Raw genomic sequence first — 18,833 nt, 5'->3', positions numbered from 1 at the left:
TTTGTCAGCAGTCTATTGTCCACAGTTGTTGAGATATCATTTTCAAACTTTGAGTGACGGTAGATACCAACAATAGCTCGAGCTGATTTAATTTAGCTGAAACATCAAGGTCACACCAAATGTGAAAACCAGTAGAAACGTTTTTTATAGATCATCTTCAAACTTCACAGCAATATACTGGCCTTGTGCGACATGAGTACCCAGGCTGAAGAAGCATTTGACCTTGACCTTCATGTTAATGGCCAAGATCAAAGTTGACCTTGAAGAAAAAATTCAGGGAACCATATCGCGTAATATGTCATACAAAAGGCCATCAAGACAGCTGCACAACACTTGTGCAGAGAAGTGACACAGTGTATTTGATTAGATCTTTTCAATATGACATCACAAAAAAATCACACATTGCATTAATATCTTAAAATATCAAGTTTTTAGAGCTTATAGAAGCCAAAGATTTCAGAAAGTTCTGCTCAAGTCATATGGTTAAAGATAATAGCATACAAGGTCAAAGGTCAGTGTCACACAAATTAGGGAAAAAATCTGTGGCTCATATATTAGTATGAATTAGTCATCGGGGGACATAAGCAACAGGCTAATGTCATGTTGTATTAAAAGCATCATAAAGCATCAAAGTGTTAGCATAGCTCTTGACCTTCTGTGGAAATGTCACTGTTGTTCTTTAATGTTTCAAAATGCAAAGTTGGGAGTTTTGCTTTGAAATTGTTTTTGGACAGTGGGTGTGCATAGTCCTAACTTTTGGAACTGCAACATAAATGAGGGGTTAATGGAGAAAAATGTATTTATATAGGTTTAAACTATGTTATTCTGTATGTAACAGAAATCCCTACCACACCAGCAGGTATAAAAACATAACACAGGAGGCCAGTATGGAAACCATTGACGTGTGGCCGCATTCATACACTGCCATCTAGAGGATTCACAGAGTTAATGGCATCAAGTGAAGTTTCTAAACAGCTTTCCTCCACCAGACTCCTGCTGGCCCTGACAATGATGTTAGTGTTTAGCCTATTGCTAATCCAGGTAGAGAAAAACTATATATATGTTTTTTATTTTTGCTGAAAATTTTGACTCTGTTGGGATTAATACAACCTTTATCTTTAAACAGTTATCAAAAGGTAACTGTTATTGTATCTTCTAATATATGAAGAAATAATGAAATGTAATTCATAAAGTAACTTCTATTATAGACAGATAATAACAGTTTAATTTTTTTTAGTTCTTTGCAACAGTAAAAACAATATTTCTATGAATGTTAAGAATTTAGTACTAAGGGTTCCCAAATCATTTTTCTCTTTTAACAGAAAGGATTTTTAAATCTCTGTTTTAGTAACGCTACAGAGAACAAAAGCTTTTTCTCAGTGAATATGTTTAATCCCAACATGGCAGTTTTCCATCCATTTTCAGTCCTTTAGTATTTTTCTAAGACTGACGCTGTTATTAAGGGTGCTGATGTTTATTAATAGCCTTCGAAAATGTCATGATTTTGTTGAAATCATCCTATTGTTAGGAATATGATCTTAAAACAACAGAAATTGTCTTTGTGGATCCATCTCCATTGCTTGCACCAAACAGTTCACATCTGTGATTTATTGTCATATATATATATATCTAATTGTAGAGTCTAGAGCACGCTGTCGATATTGAAAGTTTTGCCCTGCTGTTGTTTCAATCACATCTTTCTAATAGAATCCAATTTATTCATGTAAACAGGAGTCTTCTTCACACAAAAAGGTTCATTATGTAGTTCCACTGGGCTCCATGTTAGAACCAGTTCTGTTTACATTATGCACGCTTCCCTTAGGCAGTATCATTCAGAGGCATAGCATACATTTTCATGGGTATGTTGATGATACCCAACTCTAGCTATCCATGAAGTCAGATAACACACACCAATTATTTAAACTGCAGGAATGTCTTAAAGACATAAAGACCTGGATGGCCTCTAATTTCCTGCTTCTAAATTCAGATAAAACTGAGGTAAGTGTATTTGGCCCTGAAAATGTTAGAACAATGGTATCTAACTAGATTCCAGTTCTGGGTGGCATTACCTTGGCCTCCAGTAACACTGAGGAACCTTGGAGTCATTTCTGACCAGGATATGTCCTTCAATGCACATTAAACAAATATGTAAGACTGCTTACTTGCATTGACACAATATCTCTAAAATTAGAAACATCCTGTCTCAGAGTGATGCTGATCACTCAGAGTGATTACTTCTAGGCTACACTATTATAATTCTTTATGATCAGACTATCCTATAATATAAATATAAATAAAATATATAAATAAAATAGATTTGAATTAAAATTAAAATTATCCTCATAACAAATCATTCAACAGAAAATATGATAGTAAGGAAACAGTTGCACATCAACAGGCTTTGTATACTCTGAGACCTCTCAGTTGTTCACACCTGCTGCATGTTTATATCACTTTACTTATTAGATATATTAAAGTTTTATGCGGAGCTTCTCTGAAATCCTGCTTATCCAGAGAAGGGGAGCTGTCCACCCTTCTGTGGTGCTGAAGGCTGCTCATTAGCAGCAGTTTGCTTTCAACACATCATTAGTTCGAGGCATGATCAGTACACAACTGTGCTGACTACAGGTTAAATGTTGTGTTTCTATGTATTTATGATAAAATAATAGAATGTTTAAAAAGTAAAGAATATTTCTAATTAAAATAGGAGTAGAGACAGTATATGAAATGTTTAAAATGGATTTAAAAAAATAGGAGGTCTGGTTGAATTTGAATTCATTAAAAAAAAGCCAGGGGCAATTTAAAAAAAAAACTGGAAAACTTCTTCTATGCTGAAAAACCAACTGGTGGACCATCTCACCGCTAATTAGTTTAATTAGTAACATGACTGGGTTTCAGAAGTAACGGTAAAGGAGAAGGGTTCAGGGAATCCACAGAAATCTCTGTACACTCTTCAGTGCAAGAGAAAATTGTAGCATGCAAAGAAAATATACATATGTACACAAGATCCAGAAACAATGCTATCTTCTCTGGGCCTGAGCTCATTTTAGGATGAAGTGAAGATAGAAGTGAAGATTACATGAACACAGGTTTCCACCCAGATGTCTTTTTGATGTCAAAGACATTCTACACATTCGGCATCAGCACAGATTTGTGGTTTTTTTAAAAAAAGGTCAAGTGCTACACTAGTCCTTAACTAGTAAGCCACTTAAAGCAAGACATTTTATCAAAAACAAATGCAACACATAAGACTCCAGCATGTAGAATATCTTAAGTAGTAGCGAGGGAATGAGAAGATTAACAAAAGGTGAGGTTATCGCAGGATCAATGGGCAGGAAGCGCGGAGATATCTTGCCCTTGAAACACAAAGGTGTGGTCAAATACTGTTCACCTGCTGTAGATATTTGTTTTTAGGTCTGCCACTTCTTCCTTTGTCATCCATTTGTCCAGTTTCCCCAGATATCTTCAAGGACACGCTGCAAAACATGCTGAAATATGTCAGTAGTGCTTTGTGATTAACGTTTTTGGTGTAAAAATACTATTTTATGCCAGTGAAACTGTCATCTTTGGCATTTTTCATAGATTTTGCTAAAGATATGGGAACAAGCCTATCACAAATTTCTGTGATAGGCTACAAGTAACAAGCAGCCCAAAGATATCATTTAAAATTGGTTCTCTGTTATGTGTATGGTTCATACCTTGGGTCGCATGCTTGAATGCTTGAATGTTTTGGTGTTTAGTGGTTTAACAAGAATTTTAAAAAAAATTCTTATGATAATGGTCAGATACAAGGACTGGACTGAAAGAAACTCCAAAGAAAATCTTTTAAAAGTTCAGAAAACTGGAAAACTATAGCTCAAGAGCACTTTAAACATTACAAAAAAGCCTGGAGGATATCAAGAAATGAGGGGTAGCTCAAGACTTTCGTATAGCACTGAAGAAGAAGTAGAAAAACACTGCTTCATAATCTCTAACAAGCATAGAGGTAGTGTTTAAGTGACACACCCGTGTCCAATGTTTAATGAGGGAGGCATCAGCTTTAAAAGTAAATTATATACACTTTAAAAAAATGTAAAAAAGTTCTACATTTAAAACGTTGTGTTTGTACTGTTTTCAGCAAAATATAGGTTTCAATTCTTTGCCAATTGTCGCTTTGTGCTCTCTGATTTCCACCGTTGAACTGCATTAACCTCTGATTGCTACAAGATGGTGCTGTATACCTCCCCAAGGTATGTTTTTGGAGCATTTGGCATGGTTTGTTTTATAGATGGCACTCTTATAGATACACATCCACTGTAAAATAAAAGGTAAACAGAAATGGAATCTAGATTAAGGCTGAACATTTTAATTAATTTATTATTAGAAACAGTTGATATTATATTATGATAATCGAAACTGAGAGCCAAATCCACCTCAGTTCACATGAAATAGTTTGTAGTTTTCACTCAATTCTTTTAAAACGATAAACGTAGTTTTAAAGACATTTATATCAATTTGTGCTCCTATTCATTTTTTATAAATTAAAATGCCTCACTGTCATTACCTCTTCTTAAAACAGCAGCGTCTAATCACTTTTTGTACCAGTTATTACTGGACTCTTACTGCACCCTGCGGTGTAGATCAGACAGGAGTTCAGACACTCTACAGGACTCCAGTCCCCCAGCCTCTTGACGTGTCACTGCAAGTTCACATGTTTATCTGACTGCTTATTTTTAATCTGCCACTGTTACTTCCCTCCCAAATTAACGTCAACGCTGTGGGGAGTCACCCAAAGCTCAGATCTTCCCTTAAATCCTCATCCTACAGATTAGGAAGTGGTTAAGTGTTCCAATCCTGAGAACTAAATTGAGTGTCCAGGTGTGGAAACCAAAGAAGAATCAAAGTGGAAGCATTAACTTTTAACTTCTGATTACAGTGTACATTTAATCATTACATTACATTTAATCTCAGTGTTTTCTCCTCCCTCGTGTATCATGTTTGTCTTTCCCTTCTATTTTACACTCCTTTGGTCTTCAGATGCTGTGATGGTGCAGTTTCCCCCACAGAGATCAATGACTTCTCATCTCATGTGTCACAGTTACCTCAGTGATGGCAAAGCAGAATTTTCAGGCTACACTCCAGCTCTCAACAAGTCAATCAACCAGTGTGGGCAGTACATTTTCCCCCCATTAAATATTAATAACAAATAACAAATAAAACTAAAAGCACTTCTGTTTAGTCCAAACAAATAAGCCCAATCTTGTGTCACACACGACAATACTTCAGTAACCGCTCAAGGAACCTCTTGTGGGAACTTATTCCCCAGCTGGGCCACAGTTTCTGAACAGTCTATGATTTGAACCAGCAGCTTTGCCCTTCAAATCCCCTCTGTCGTGTTTGACTGCTTCCTTCCTCTGGGGTCAAATGTGGTTTGTCTCAGCAGGAACAGATGCTTCAAGATACAACTGGTTCTCATCAGAAAAAAAAAAAAGAAACTAAAAAAAGAAACACATCATTAATGCCGTAGAAAGATGAATCCAATCAGGGCAGATCTTTTTTTAATCTACAGTTTCCCACTGTGCTGCAGTAAGACCCTGTAAGCTGTTTATCGCTGGGTATGATGATGTTGTGTCTGCGTTATATGCAGTGCAGATAGACTGAAAGTAATGAGGCAGCTTCATTTGGAAGCAGACAGGTCTAGAGCAATATATATATATATATAATATCATTCTCAATCATAACAAAATCAGTATAAAATATGAACGAAGCCTTTGGTGACATAGATCCACAATCTTGCAACAGTTGGCGACACCTGACTCCTAATCTTATTGCAAGAGTGTTTACAATCTGTCTAAGCTAGGAACCAAATAAAAGACACGAGTCAGGCAGTCTGAGCAATAAGACTTTTTTTCATCTTCAATTAGATTTAATGTCAAAGAAAAGGCACTGAGTAATACTTTAGAGAAGTGATGTCTAAAAAAAATGTTAAACATAAGGAACTGAAGAGCACAGAGGACAGGAATGCAAACAGACATCAGACAGGGAGACGGGACCATAAACAGACAGGGAACTAATAGGGAACGAATGAATAGGAAAACAAAAAGAAGGCAGGCGGTGAATCATAAAGGAGGCAACAACAAAAAACAAAACACACATGCAGGAAGTAAAAACACAATAAGATGCGTGAGCAAATTACTTTGTCAAAATAAAACAGGAAGTAAGGAAAAGAGAGGGAATAACTCACACAAAAAAATATGAAGACAAGAAATGAGGGAGAGAAGTCAGAAGGAAACATACTAGGAAACTAGCATGGATTGAGAAAACAGCAGTCAAATATAGCAAACAAAGACCCTCTGTTTTCTATTCACGGCATCCCAGCTTCACTTTCCCATACCAATGGTGAAAGCACATAAGCATGCTGGCCAATATACAAAACTTTCAGTGCTGCAAAGGATGATTTTGGCTTCTTGAGGTCAGCTGAAAAAAATGTTCAGTATAGGAGCTGATAGCAGCTAAACTTTGAGAAAATAGTGCCTGCTTTTATATCCCTACATCAAATTTGTACCTGGATTTCATTTTTTGAAATGAAAACAGAAAATGAAAAAATCTGATCGGTCGGTCTGGTTTCAATGAAAATGGAAGAAAAACAGTCACAACAAAATGACATAACTGCAGGAAAACCTAAATGATAGTATAAGGTCAAATATAGTGTGTAAACAGTGTCTGTCACTTTCAGGAAGGTCCGCTTCCTTTCCGGGTGCTGCTTTATTGTAGGTTTTTATGAATACTCTGCAAATATTAAAATTTACTTCTCTCTTGAGATCTTTTAGCTCTAGTTTGGTCTCCACCTTCTTCCACCTTGGAAGAATTTGAGGCTCATTATCTGTTAAATCCTTTGATAAGACCACAAACACCACAAACAAGTTCCAAGACTCAGATTATCTGAGGTGACGCTAAGCTAAACTAAGCTAAGCTAAGGCAACCAGTGGTTATAGTTCTGTGGTTATACAGGGTGGGCCATTTATATGGATACACCGTAATAAAATGGGAATGGTTGGTGATATTAAAGTCCGGTTTGTGGCACGTTAGTATATGTGAGGGGGCAAACTCCTCAAGATGGGTGGTGACCATGGTGGCCATTTAGAAGTCGGCCATCTTGGATACAACTTTTGTTTTTTCAATAGGAAGAGGGCCATGTGACACATCAAACTTATTGGTAATGTCACAAGAAAAACAATGGTGTGCTTGGTTTCAATGTAACTTTATTCTTTCATGAGTTATTTACAAGTTTCTGACCGCTTATAAAATGTGTTCAATGTGCTGCCCATTGTGTGGAATTGTCAATGCAACCCTCTTCTCCCACTCTTCACACACTGATTGTCATGGTCCTGGGTCCTTTTGACCCAGGGTTTTGTGTTTTCTATTAGTGTGATTTTTGGTTCTGTTCTTCCTCTGTTTAGTGTTTACTCTGTTCTGCCCGTGTGTTCCTCTATCTAGTCCGCGTTTCTTAGTCTGTGTCCTTGCATGTGTAAGTTCCTGTTTTATTGTGAAGGTCTGCGTCTTAGTGTTTTCAGTTCGCCTCCCTAGTCTCGTCACGTTAATCCCTCCCAGCTGTGTCCCCCACCTGTGTGTAATCTCCCTGTGTTCTCTGTTGTTTAAGTTCTAGTTTTTCCCATTTTAGAGTATTTTCAGTTCTGTTTCTCGCCACCCCTGCTTTGTGTTGTACTCCACCCCTTTGGTTATTAAAGCTCGCTCACAACTACGCAGTCTGCATCTTGGGTCCGTTTATATTTTCACACGGCCTGCCTCGGCACCCCGTGACACTGATAGCAACACCGCAGGAGAAAGGCCAGCACAGGGATCCAGTATCCGTAGTTTCAGGTGCTGCACATCTCGTATCTTGACACCATAGACAATTGCCTTCAGATAACCCCAAAGATAAAAGTCTAAGGGGGTCAGATCGGGAGACCTCGGGGGCCATTCAACTGGCCCACGACGACCAATCCACTTTCCAGGAAACTGTTCATCTAGGAATGCTCGGACCTGGCACCCATAATGTGGTGCTGCACCATCTTGCTGGAAAAACTCAGGGAACGTGCCAGCTTCAGTGCATAAAGAGGGAAACACATCATCATGTAGTAATTTCAAATATCCAGTGGCCTTGAGGTTTCCATTGATGAAGAATGGTACCCCATATACCACACCAAACCATCACTTTTGTTGTTCCAACAGTCTTGGAGGGATCCATCCAATGTGGGTTAGTGTCAGACCAATACTGGTGGTTTTGTTTGTTAACTTCACCATTCACATAAAAGTTTGCCTCATCACTGAACAAAATCTTCTGCGTGAACTGAGGGTCCTGTTCCAATTTTTGTTTTCATTGAGATCCTCCGAAGGGATGTTCGACTAATGCCAGTCTCCAGTGACATGCGGCGAGTGCTATGCTGTGGGCTCTTGCTGAATGAAGCTAGGACAGCCACTGATGTTTCTTCATTAGTGACAGTTTTCTTGCGTCCACATTTTGGCAAATCCAACACTGAACCAGCTTCACGAAACTTAGCAAGCAGTTTGCTAACTGTAGCATGGGAGATGGGTGGTCTCGTTGGGTGTCTTGCATTGAGATCTGCTGCAATAACCCAGTTACTGTGTTCACCAGATATCAACACAATTTTGATCCGCTCGCGTGTTAACCTCTTCGACATGTCAATGGCTGTGAACAAAGAGAAACTTGTAAATAACTCATGAAAGAATAAAGTTATGTTGAAACCAAGCACACCATTGTTTTTCTTGTGACATTACCAATAAGTTTGATGTGTCACATGGCCCTCTTCCTGTTGAAAAAAAAAATTGTATCCAAGATGGCCGACGTCTAAATGGCCACCACCCATCTTGAGGAGTTTCCCCCCTCACATATACTAATGTGCCACAAACAGGACTTTAATATCACCAACCATTCCCATGTTATTACGGTGTATCCATATAAATGGCCCACCCTGTAGTTTTGTGTAAGCACCCCTGACATTCAAAGCAGGCATTAATAATTTAAACCTTGGGTGCTAATTCAATTTCAACACTATATAGTAATTCGCCTCCTGTACTGTTGTCATGAACTGAGACATTAGCTATAGCCACCCTTAAAAACCTTTTTTTCTGCTTTTTAACCTGCTTTTGGAGAGTCCTACATTTGAAGAGCTTTAGCTTCATTTTTTAGCACTTTAAATGTAGATTTTAATCATTTTGAGTTTCTGCAATCTACAATGTGTTTGTTTTTGTACAAGCAGCTAGGTATACTAATCTGCTCCTTTCATTGGAAATAATGAGCTGAATGAATTCACTCGTGGGTGCTGCCAGCATACACTGTTTGAAAGTTAGAACTTTTTTGCAGTCTAATCTTTAACAGTATTATCAGAAGCTGTGACAATTAAGACAAACTTTACATATGAAGGCTTTAATATTAAGTTTAAAAAATACAAAAACCGTTAAAAAAAAAGACTCAAACAAGAAACAGTGTTGCACATTAGATCTGAACGATTCGATTAACATGGAGTAATATGTGTAATTCAAACCACTAAGTCCTTTATTAAACAGAAAGAGTCAAGTCCAAATCTAACTGTTACTTTTGGTTCGAAATCTATTTTAATGCGTGGCCATAAAACCAAAACAATGAGCAAAAATGCTCTGCACTGTGGGAGAAAGCTGCAAAATTGGGTGGCTCTTAAGATGATGTCATAACATTCCCACATAAAGCTATTTGACATTTAAATTCAAAATAAAATATAAACTATCAGACGCTGACGTTTTTATAAATATATATATCCATGTGATGCAGTGACAGAATACATAAGAATGTATACAACTGCTTGAACATAACAGCTACAGACAGACAGAAATGAAAACACACAGAGAAACACGAAAACGTGAGTGTTCTGTTTCTCTATTATATAACAGTATTTAATGTGCTCTAAGATGTCGCATTAGGGATTAGGCTGATAGTGACTGTGCTGCAGATTGTCTCCGCCTCAGTGTATACGCACACAGACAGACTTCTAATGTTTAATATTCCTCATACTAACCACACTGTACATGCAGGCAGCTTTATTATTCATCAGAGCAAAATGAGGCTTCTCTCTCTGGTTGATAAGCTGGAGTTTTTATGTTGTGATGTTCCACGCTCTCCCAGACATCAAAACTTAAGACTGATGTTCGCAAAAACTGGGAAATCTGGTGTTAATATTCTAGCTTTTTAAGAAAAATGCTTTAAAATTAGTATGCTGCTTTTTAGCTATTTCTATAGCTACTTTTTGGTTGGTTTGTTTTTGATTTTGATTTTGATTTAAATAAAAACTGTGATCACAAAACTCCCCAAAATTAGTTATTATGTACTAAATCAGAGAGTCAAACGCTGCTGTTCTGTCAAATGCCCTTGGTGTTGCAACTTATATACATAAACTGTCCTTTTGCATCAGTGCTTTTAGTGCATCAGTACCAATATTAGATCATGGCAGATTATCTTCCTCTTTTGAGGTGTGATATAGTTCACAGTTGGTGATACGGTGGCAGCAGAGTAAAGTCAGCCAGTAAAGTGTGGTTCTTTTGGAAGCCTTGTGTTTTTTGCATGTTTTTATCTAAGTTTTTCCATTCATTTTCACTCACACATTGGTAAGATTTTAATGCAAGGAATTACTTCCTTAGATTGTTGTTTGATTATAATAGTATAACTGTGCATGTTTAAAAATGCCAAGTTGTTTTTTTGTAATCTTCTATATGTGACAACGTAGCAGCAAGATCCTACTGATGACTCTGCTCCAATTTACTGCTCTCACTACCAGTGTTGGGACTAACGCGTTATTAAGTAACGCGTTACAGTAACTACGTTATTATTGTGGTAACGAGCACGGTAACTAGTTATTATGCCAAAATCAGGAACGCGTTACTCGTTACTGGGATTTAGATAGGGTCGTTACTCGTTACTTCGTGTGGTGGCATCGCGGAGCTTCCACAGATTCAGTAACATTAGCAAGTGGTGGAGGCAGCAGGTGGATGAAGGAAAAGAGACCCGAGGCGGCCGCCGGTCCAAGTGTGAACTGAACTTCAGGTAAGAAGTTATGACCTGCAGTCTCTCTGGGTCAGATATAAACCAAGTTTAGGTGGAGTTTATTTTCGTTATTCTGACCTTTTCCGTACTGCGTGCTAGCTAGCATGACGGAGTTTCTATACAGCTGGGTGGTGCTATGAAGTTAATGATGTTGAACTTTATGTTGTTCATAAGTTATTAGAGTTGCCAACCGTCCCGTCTGGTATTCAGAGGAAATATTACGCGTTTCTTATTGAGGTGAAAAGGAACAGATTGTCCCGTAATTCAGCTGCAATGAAAAAGACACAAAGCTGGATTTATTCTGTGTCTTTGCTGCACAGCTGCCTCTCCTCTCATTCTCTCCCCCTCCCTCTCCCGTTTTTACTTCAATCATGAAACTGATCAGTGATCAGCTGATCAGCTCTCTCGTTTGTTTATCGCTCACTTTGCGCCGAAAGAGGAAACCAGCGGATGTCGCGCTAAACAACAGCAGCACGTTTAAGCTTGATCAGCTGTTGTTAGAATTTATTTAATATTAATTTCTAGTATCAGCTGATGTTTGCTGGAGCCACAGCTGTAAAGCTGCTGGTCATGATATGGTTTGGTTATCTGGTGAGAGGGAAACATGAAGATGAAACCAGGAGATGTCCTTACTGAATCATCAGAGCTGTGATGGAGAAACAGGTTTACCTTTTAGGTGACATGAATGAGTTGAAGTTATGAACTGTTTCTGAGAGACAAATAACACCAGGATCCTTTTTTAGGTAGCTGACAGCTGGTAACTGTGCAGGGGCGGGTCTAGCAAAGTGTTGCCAGGGGGGCATGTAGGGCATTAACAGGGAGAGGGGGGCACAAAGAAATACTTTTCTTTCTTATTCTCATTTAAAATGTCTAGCTTTTAAAAAATAATTATCTGAATCTTACAACAAACGATTGATAGATTGATGCATATATACCATCAGAACAGTGAACATCACTGTCACAACAGTGTTTATTTTCATTCAAAGGCTTTATGATTTTTCCTATAATGGTGGGCCGGTCTCTAGTCAAAATGCCCGGGCCAGTTTTCTGTCCCAGTCCAGCCCTGTATGCAGCTCATCTGCAGTCTGGTGTTACCTACATCTTCCTATTCAGAAGGCAGAATTTCCGAGTTCTGAGTACAATCGAAAGCACCACGACTGCAGTTTTTGTGTTGGATGTAAAAGGCGCACATGACGCTGTGACGTAGGCTAGAATCATGGCAGCAGTCAATGACGGTCCAGGCGTGGGATTTCTCTCGTGGAAATATGCACATTATCTTTTCCTTTCTATTGGTCGGTGGCACAGTGCACTGTGGCAAGTAAGCAAGCTAGAAGACTGCAAAGTTATGGGAGCAACACATTAACAAGAGAATTCTGAGTAAAACCAAAGTTACTTTCCCTAGTAACTAGTTACTTTGAAAGTAACGAGTAACTTGAAGTAACTGAGTTACTTTTGAGAGAAGTAACTAGTAATGTAACTAAGTTACTATTTTAAAGTAACTTACCCAACACTGCTCACTACTGAGACATAGCCAGGTGATGCCAAGGGATAGCTTGTGTCATGAGACACAGCTTTGACAAAACACCAGCATTTGACGCCCTGGGAATGAGAAAGAGCTGGGTAGTAACAGTGTCCTACCCTGTGTTTTATGGCAGATGGCAAACAGTGTTAACTTGCAATACCTCCAGCCACTGTGTTGGAGTGTTAAATAGTTACTGACACTGGATTATTTTTGACATTATTATATTTGTATGAAGGCACATTAAACTTTGTCATCAAAAATCCTAAACTGATTATTGTCTTAGTCAGTAGGCGAATAGTAGTGATTTTATTCAACCGTATCAAAGGTGTCACTGAATCTTACTATACCGCTGAAAGAAGACATGTCAATAAACATGTTTGGCTTAAAAGTGTGAACATGTCGTGAACATCTGTCACCTCCCCTTGCTATCCATGTCTGTCGCTTCTTAACCCAGCTGACTTTCAGTTTCCTCTTTGTGCTTTTCTCCTCTTTTTAAAGCAATCCAGCTGATTGCATTCAACATCCAACCTCCTCACTCACAGTGTAACATGCTGAGTAAATGCTGATAGTCTGTTCAGGCTGTTGGCATGAGATATACAGTGCTGTGAAAAAGTATTTGCCCCCCTTCCTGATTTCTTAGTTTTTTGTATATATATCACACTTGTTTCAGATCGTCAAACACATTTTAATATTAACCAAACTAAAATAACCAAACAAGTGATTGATTGATTGATTGATTGATTGATTGATTGATTGATTGATTGATTAGACAGCCTGGTGATTATTAGGTTTGGGTGTGGCTAGTACAATTGGACTCCTTTTACTCAAGCTGTGGTTAAGTTAAGTCGTGATTTAACATGGCAGTAAGTATTTTTTCACTTAGGGCCTGGCAGGTTTAAGCTTGTTTCCTGACATAAATTAGATAATTGTTTAAAAACTGCACATTGTATTTGTTTGGGTTATGAGTCACTTATATTAGAACATGTTTGATGTTCTGAAGCATTTAACTGTGAGCAAAACAAGAAATCAGGAGAGGGAATGCAGAGTACTAAAAAATACTTTCTCATTGCACTTATTATTGAATTTGTTAAGCATTAATGTGGTAATTATTTATAGATGTTCAAAAAACACAGCAAGGAGCACATTATACATAATCTGATCAAACTGTGCTTAAGTCAGTGAGAGTAGAAACCTGAGTGTGAACTTTTTAAACAAACCATACTTGTTTGGAAGGGTTTACATACTGCTTCACTGAATTTTGTCTTCTTTTTTGTTAAATAAATAATGAGCTGGCATGCTATGCAGTTTTGCTCGTAGTTTTATTTATGTAATTTTATGACTGGATGTTTTTCAAGTATTTTATTAGCCTGTTACTTAGCATATCAGCATATCCTCATTGCACCAGTGCAGTTTATCAATGCATCTTGCAAGCTAGCAGAGGCTAGCTAGCATCCAGACGCGTTACTGTAATCCGATTACTTTTTTCAAGTAACGAGTAAAGTAAGGGATTACTATTGCAAAAACGGTAATTAGATTACCGTTACTTTCCTGTAGGAACGCTGCATTACTGCGTTACAAAAACCGTGATTTTTTTTGCGAGAAGGTCTCATGACAGTGACGTAAGCAAGTGCGTCGTTTGTGACAACAGCTGTGTGCAGATCAACAATATCCAGTGCGGGAGAGAGTATGAGCGTGCAGCGTTTAAAGCGTGGAAGTACTGACCTTACTAAAAACATTAGCGTCCGTTGTGCGTGGGAAGGAAACTTCTTTTTAAAGCGAAAAACCCCCCTAAACTTCCAAGCAAGCACCGAGTGCGCAACGACGTAATGGGAAATTCATAGAGAAACTCGCGGATTCTTCAACTGACCGCTGCGGCACACCTGCACCAGGGTAAACCTACGCCTACGCCACTCCTGCTTTACAGGTGAAAATAGAGCAAAAGGACCGCTAGTCTTTGACTTTATTTATTTTCTGATGTGTTTTACTTGCATCTATTTGAAAGAGTGAGTGTAAACACAAAAATTTTTTTTGCTTGATGCATGAAGTGAAAAGATTAAAACTAATAAAACAAGTTTAAAAAAGAGACTTTTCCATTTGATTACATTTTGTATGATGGATTATGTAAAAAAAAAAGTAGAATTGGGCTGAAAGATCTATCGCTTTATCACCTATTCAGGTTGTAAATCGTGTTTTTAAAAAGTAACTAAGTAATTAATTACTTTTGAAAATAAGTAATCAGTAAAGTAACGGGATTACTTTTTGGGGGAAGTAATCAGTAATTAGTTACTGATTACTTTTTTCAAGTAAGTTGACCAACACTAATACAGACAAAGGAACTTCTCAGTCCAAAAGGCCAACACGGTAGTGGCCAAAACGCTAATGTTGAAGCTTCAAAATATACAATCTAGGATCAGTGGGTGACTCCATCAGTTTTTTTTATTGTCTATGTTCTTAACTTGTAAAACTTAAGGGTTTTCCAGCTAGCAGTTAATTTTTGGTTCGGTGCTGAGCATGTGGTATATAGTGGGCTCCCAAGAGCTTTTCAAGCCTCAAAATTAGGTAAATGAAATGAGCTGTGTGTCTAAATACCACAACAGCCCCTTTTCCATTATTACCTACTTGAATCGACTCGCCATGGTTTGCCACGGTTTTCAGGGTTTATCATTAGGTCATAGTACCTGGTACTGTCATGGGTGTATACTAGAAGGGAAACTGGACGAGCAGCAAGGGATGATCACGGAAGCAGAAAGACAAAAAACCCGGTTAAAATAGTTAAATAAAAATAAATACACTTTATTTACAGCATAAAAATACCCTGACCAGGGAAGAGAATTTTTTTTAAAACATAAAACTCAGCACAATAAAAGTCCAAAAGGTCCTCAGTCAGTGAGCTAAAGTCCCAAGGGTCCCAATCAGGCTCTGCAACACTTCTTGGCCGTTAAGGGTCCGCCGAGTCCACCAGTGGGAGCCAGGCTGACAGCGTCCTCCGTCGTCTCCTCGCCATTCCACACCACCTTCCACCCGCGAGGGCAAAGCTCCAAACTCTGCCTGCCACTGCTCCGTGCCTTTAGTGTTTAGCTGCCATCAACTGGACCCTCTCTCTTCTCCTGCTGTCGCGCCCTTCCGCCAATTGCCACCCCACGGCTCTCACTGCCTTTGCCAGCTATGTTTCCCTTTTCCGACCAACAACAAGGGAGGCCTGATTGATTGCCGTCCTCTATGCCCTCCAGGTGTATCTAATTAGTTAGGGAAAGCAGGGGGGAGGAGTCTCTCCAGAAGAAGTCCCAATAAATACAGTAAAAGCATGCAAAAAAAGAAAAATACTCTTATCATCAAACACAACAAAGCATGCAACAACCAGTAAAGAAAAATCCTTCTGCCCTAGATGGCAGTACCAGGTACTAAGATAGTACCTGCTCAGCCAGAGTTCCTAGCAGGTACTAACATGTGACGTTCTCAGACTGCATGCCACAGACTGACTGGTCAGTAGTTTCACTCGATTGTGAGAGCATCTCATTCAGGAAAATCAAAACCGCCTGGTATATCTTTGCCACGAAGTCCACTTTTGTTGTATCGTTCATTAATTACATCGTGGGATGCTAGGACGTTTCTATGACAATGACCACGCACATTAGGAGGTACTCAATTGTAATGGAAAACCAGTCGATCCGAGTAGCTAATATTGGAAAAGGGGCTTAAGGCGCTCCTTATAGCTAAGGGGAAACTACAATGAGAGCTCAGTGTCCCTTCCTATGAAAAACCTCTTTAATGTTACACATAAAGTATTTGTTTTTGCTTTTATTGACATTTATTTGAAAAGAGACCATGTACATTATTAACACAAATGCCCCCCATTGGATGCATTGTACCAGAGTTAGCTTAAAGCTAACTCTGCTTTAAGAGTTAGCTTAAAGCTAACTCTGCCATCCCTTGGTGGGTTACATGAAGATGATAACAAAAATGTCAAATCAAAAGTATATTGCTGACTACATTTTTAAAGTAGAAATTCACATATCACATATGATATAACATGCTGCTATTGAGAAGAATTTAAACATTCACTGTGTTTGAGTTTTCTGCCAGCATTTTAGTTCACACTTGCATTAGAGGTTAAAGCTCAAACCTGAAGCCACCTTTTCTCTGTTCTAGCCACATTTTGTGATTTATGCCAGCAGCACTTTTCCCATAAAAACCTGGTCTTGTTCAGCTATAATTTGATGGCTTAAAATAAAACCTTGGATCAGTCCTTTGAAGCCATCCCTGTGTCCATTTTGGCAAAGCTGTAGCTGTAAATAATGTAGTTTGCAGCAGCGGAGCCTAGTGAGCCCCCATTTACTGGCCGAACATTTGATAGATGGCAGTTTTCGCAGGCTAAAAGGGCCAGATCACTCCATCGTTCTTTCTTTTTCAATCTCTTGCCGTCTTTCTCTCTCCCACTGCTTTCCTCCTCGCTCTCATGTCATCGCTCACTCTGTCCGCTCCTCTCTTGCTTTTTGATCCTCTCAGACTCTACCTCCTTTCCTTGCTCTACACATCTTGTTCTCTCTCTGTCTCATTCTCCTATTTTTGGTCCCAGCTGCATCAATAATTCATATCTTTGCATGGACTTTCTGACTTGAGAGCTATCAACAAGAGCTATCAGGGTCATCATGTTACACCTGTGACATACGCTGTCCCACATGAGGATGCATGCACACACACACACATACAGTTAAACACAAATGGACGATAGTGCACACATTTAGTGACGCAAGAGAAGGCAGTCAGGTACTCAAGTCACGTTTTTGATCACATGAATGCAGCAAAAAAGATAATCAGAAACAGTGATGATAAATTAATGAGCAGAGAAACTCAGTTTTGGACTAAGGCATCAAACTCACCTCACAGGCTTCAGTGTCTTATTGAAATAAAGCCTTGTGCACTGTGTCACCAAAACACATCCTCCTTGTTGTGATTTGAACATGCCTGATGCTCACTGTTCATTTCTGTGAAAGAGTCAACAACTGGTGAGTTATTGGGGAACGGTGACATATTGTAAGATAGTCACAGGCTGACCTGGGAGTATAATGCCAAACAAGTGTGTACTTTCTCAAACTTTGCTTGAAGATAGCAAGACACAGTGCATGCTAGATAATTTCTTACACTGCTGTCACCAAAGCTTCAAATCTGCCTCACGGGGTAATCTAGGGCTACTATTTTTGGATTGACAGACAGTTTTCACGGCTGGATGCTGGGCTGAGTTCCTGACTTCAGTGAACACAAGAAAAGGCTTATCTTATCTTGCAAGGCTACAAACATGTGATAAAATGTCTCTTTAATATTTTGAATAAAATCCATCAAATAGGGTGCAAATCAGCCTGCTAGACTTGCTGTTTGACATGAAGGTGCAAAATTTAGAAGGTGTGCATTCTTAATAATAATAATGGATTGGATTTATATAGCGCTTTTCAAGGCACCCAAAGCGCTTTACAATACCACTATTCATTCACTCTCACATTCACACACTGGTGGAGGCAAGCTACAGTTGTAGCCACAGCTGCCCTGGGGCAGACTGACAGAAGCGAGGCTGCCATATCGCGCCATCGGCCCCTCTGGCCAACACCAGTAGGCAAGTAGGGTAAAGTGTCTTGCCCAAGGACACAACGACCAGGACAGAGAGCCCGGGGATCGAACCGGCGACCTTCCGGTTACAGATACGCTTCCCAACCCCCTGAGCCACGGTCGCCTTCTTAGATCTACTCATCTCTCCCTTTTCTGCTGTAGGTTTGCTGACACATTCATGTGTGTCTCTCCAGCATAAGCCAGCTAACCATAGCAGCTCCCCTTCCTGTCAGGAGCCCTCTTTAATCTGAATTGACATTATGAGACCTTTGCTGAACAAAAAGCTGGACCTCACTTCAAATCTTCGTATAGCTAATCTCACCTTCTGATTTGACCATCTGTCTCTTAAAACTGTTTTAAGGTGATGAAACTGTCAGAAACTGTCACGGCCTGGGGGTTCAGCTGGTCGCTGATCAGCTGTCTCCCCCTCTTTTTCTCTAGTCCTCTCTCTCTCTTCTCCGCTTTCTCGCCAGGGCTGAACTCATTATGGGTTCACGCCCTTGGCCCACGGCCTCGGAGGAAGGCCTTGTGCCTTATCAGTGTGGTATTTAAGAGGGGAAGCAATGGCTGTTCTTCGCTGGATCGTTGCGAGAATCGCGTCAGTGAAAGTCGAGCGCCCCAGCAAGTATTTTCCCA

At 39.3% G+C, this 18,833-nt stretch overlaps 1 protein-coding gene across 5 annotated transcripts in view; it reads left to right on the top strand.

The window, feature by feature from the left end:
- The window catches only part of LOC113008711 (sushi domain-containing protein 3), a 44,845-nt gene that overhangs the window by 527 nt on the left and 25,485 nt on the right, over positions 1 to 18,833 (top strand). Inside the window, exon 1 of one of the 5 annotated variants that reach the window (XM_026146350.1) lies at positions 18,278 to 18,795. The exons of the other annotated variants lie outside the window; for them this stretch is intronic. The gene's annotated coding sequence lies outside the window, so the exon portion shown is untranslated. Of the gene's footprint in view, positions 1 to 18,277; positions 18,796 to 18,833 lie in introns of those variants that run through there. 5 annotated transcript variants of the gene reach the window in all.

Source organism: Astatotilapia calliptera, chromosome 17 (assembly GCF_900246225.1).
Source record: "Astatotilapia calliptera chromosome 17, fAstCal1.2, whole genome shotgun sequence".
In the NCBI taxonomy this organism is placed as follows: Eukaryota; Metazoa; Chordata; class Actinopteri; order Cichliformes; family Cichlidae; genus Astatotilapia; species Astatotilapia calliptera.
This window is presented reverse-complemented; position numbering and strand designations above follow the sequence as displayed.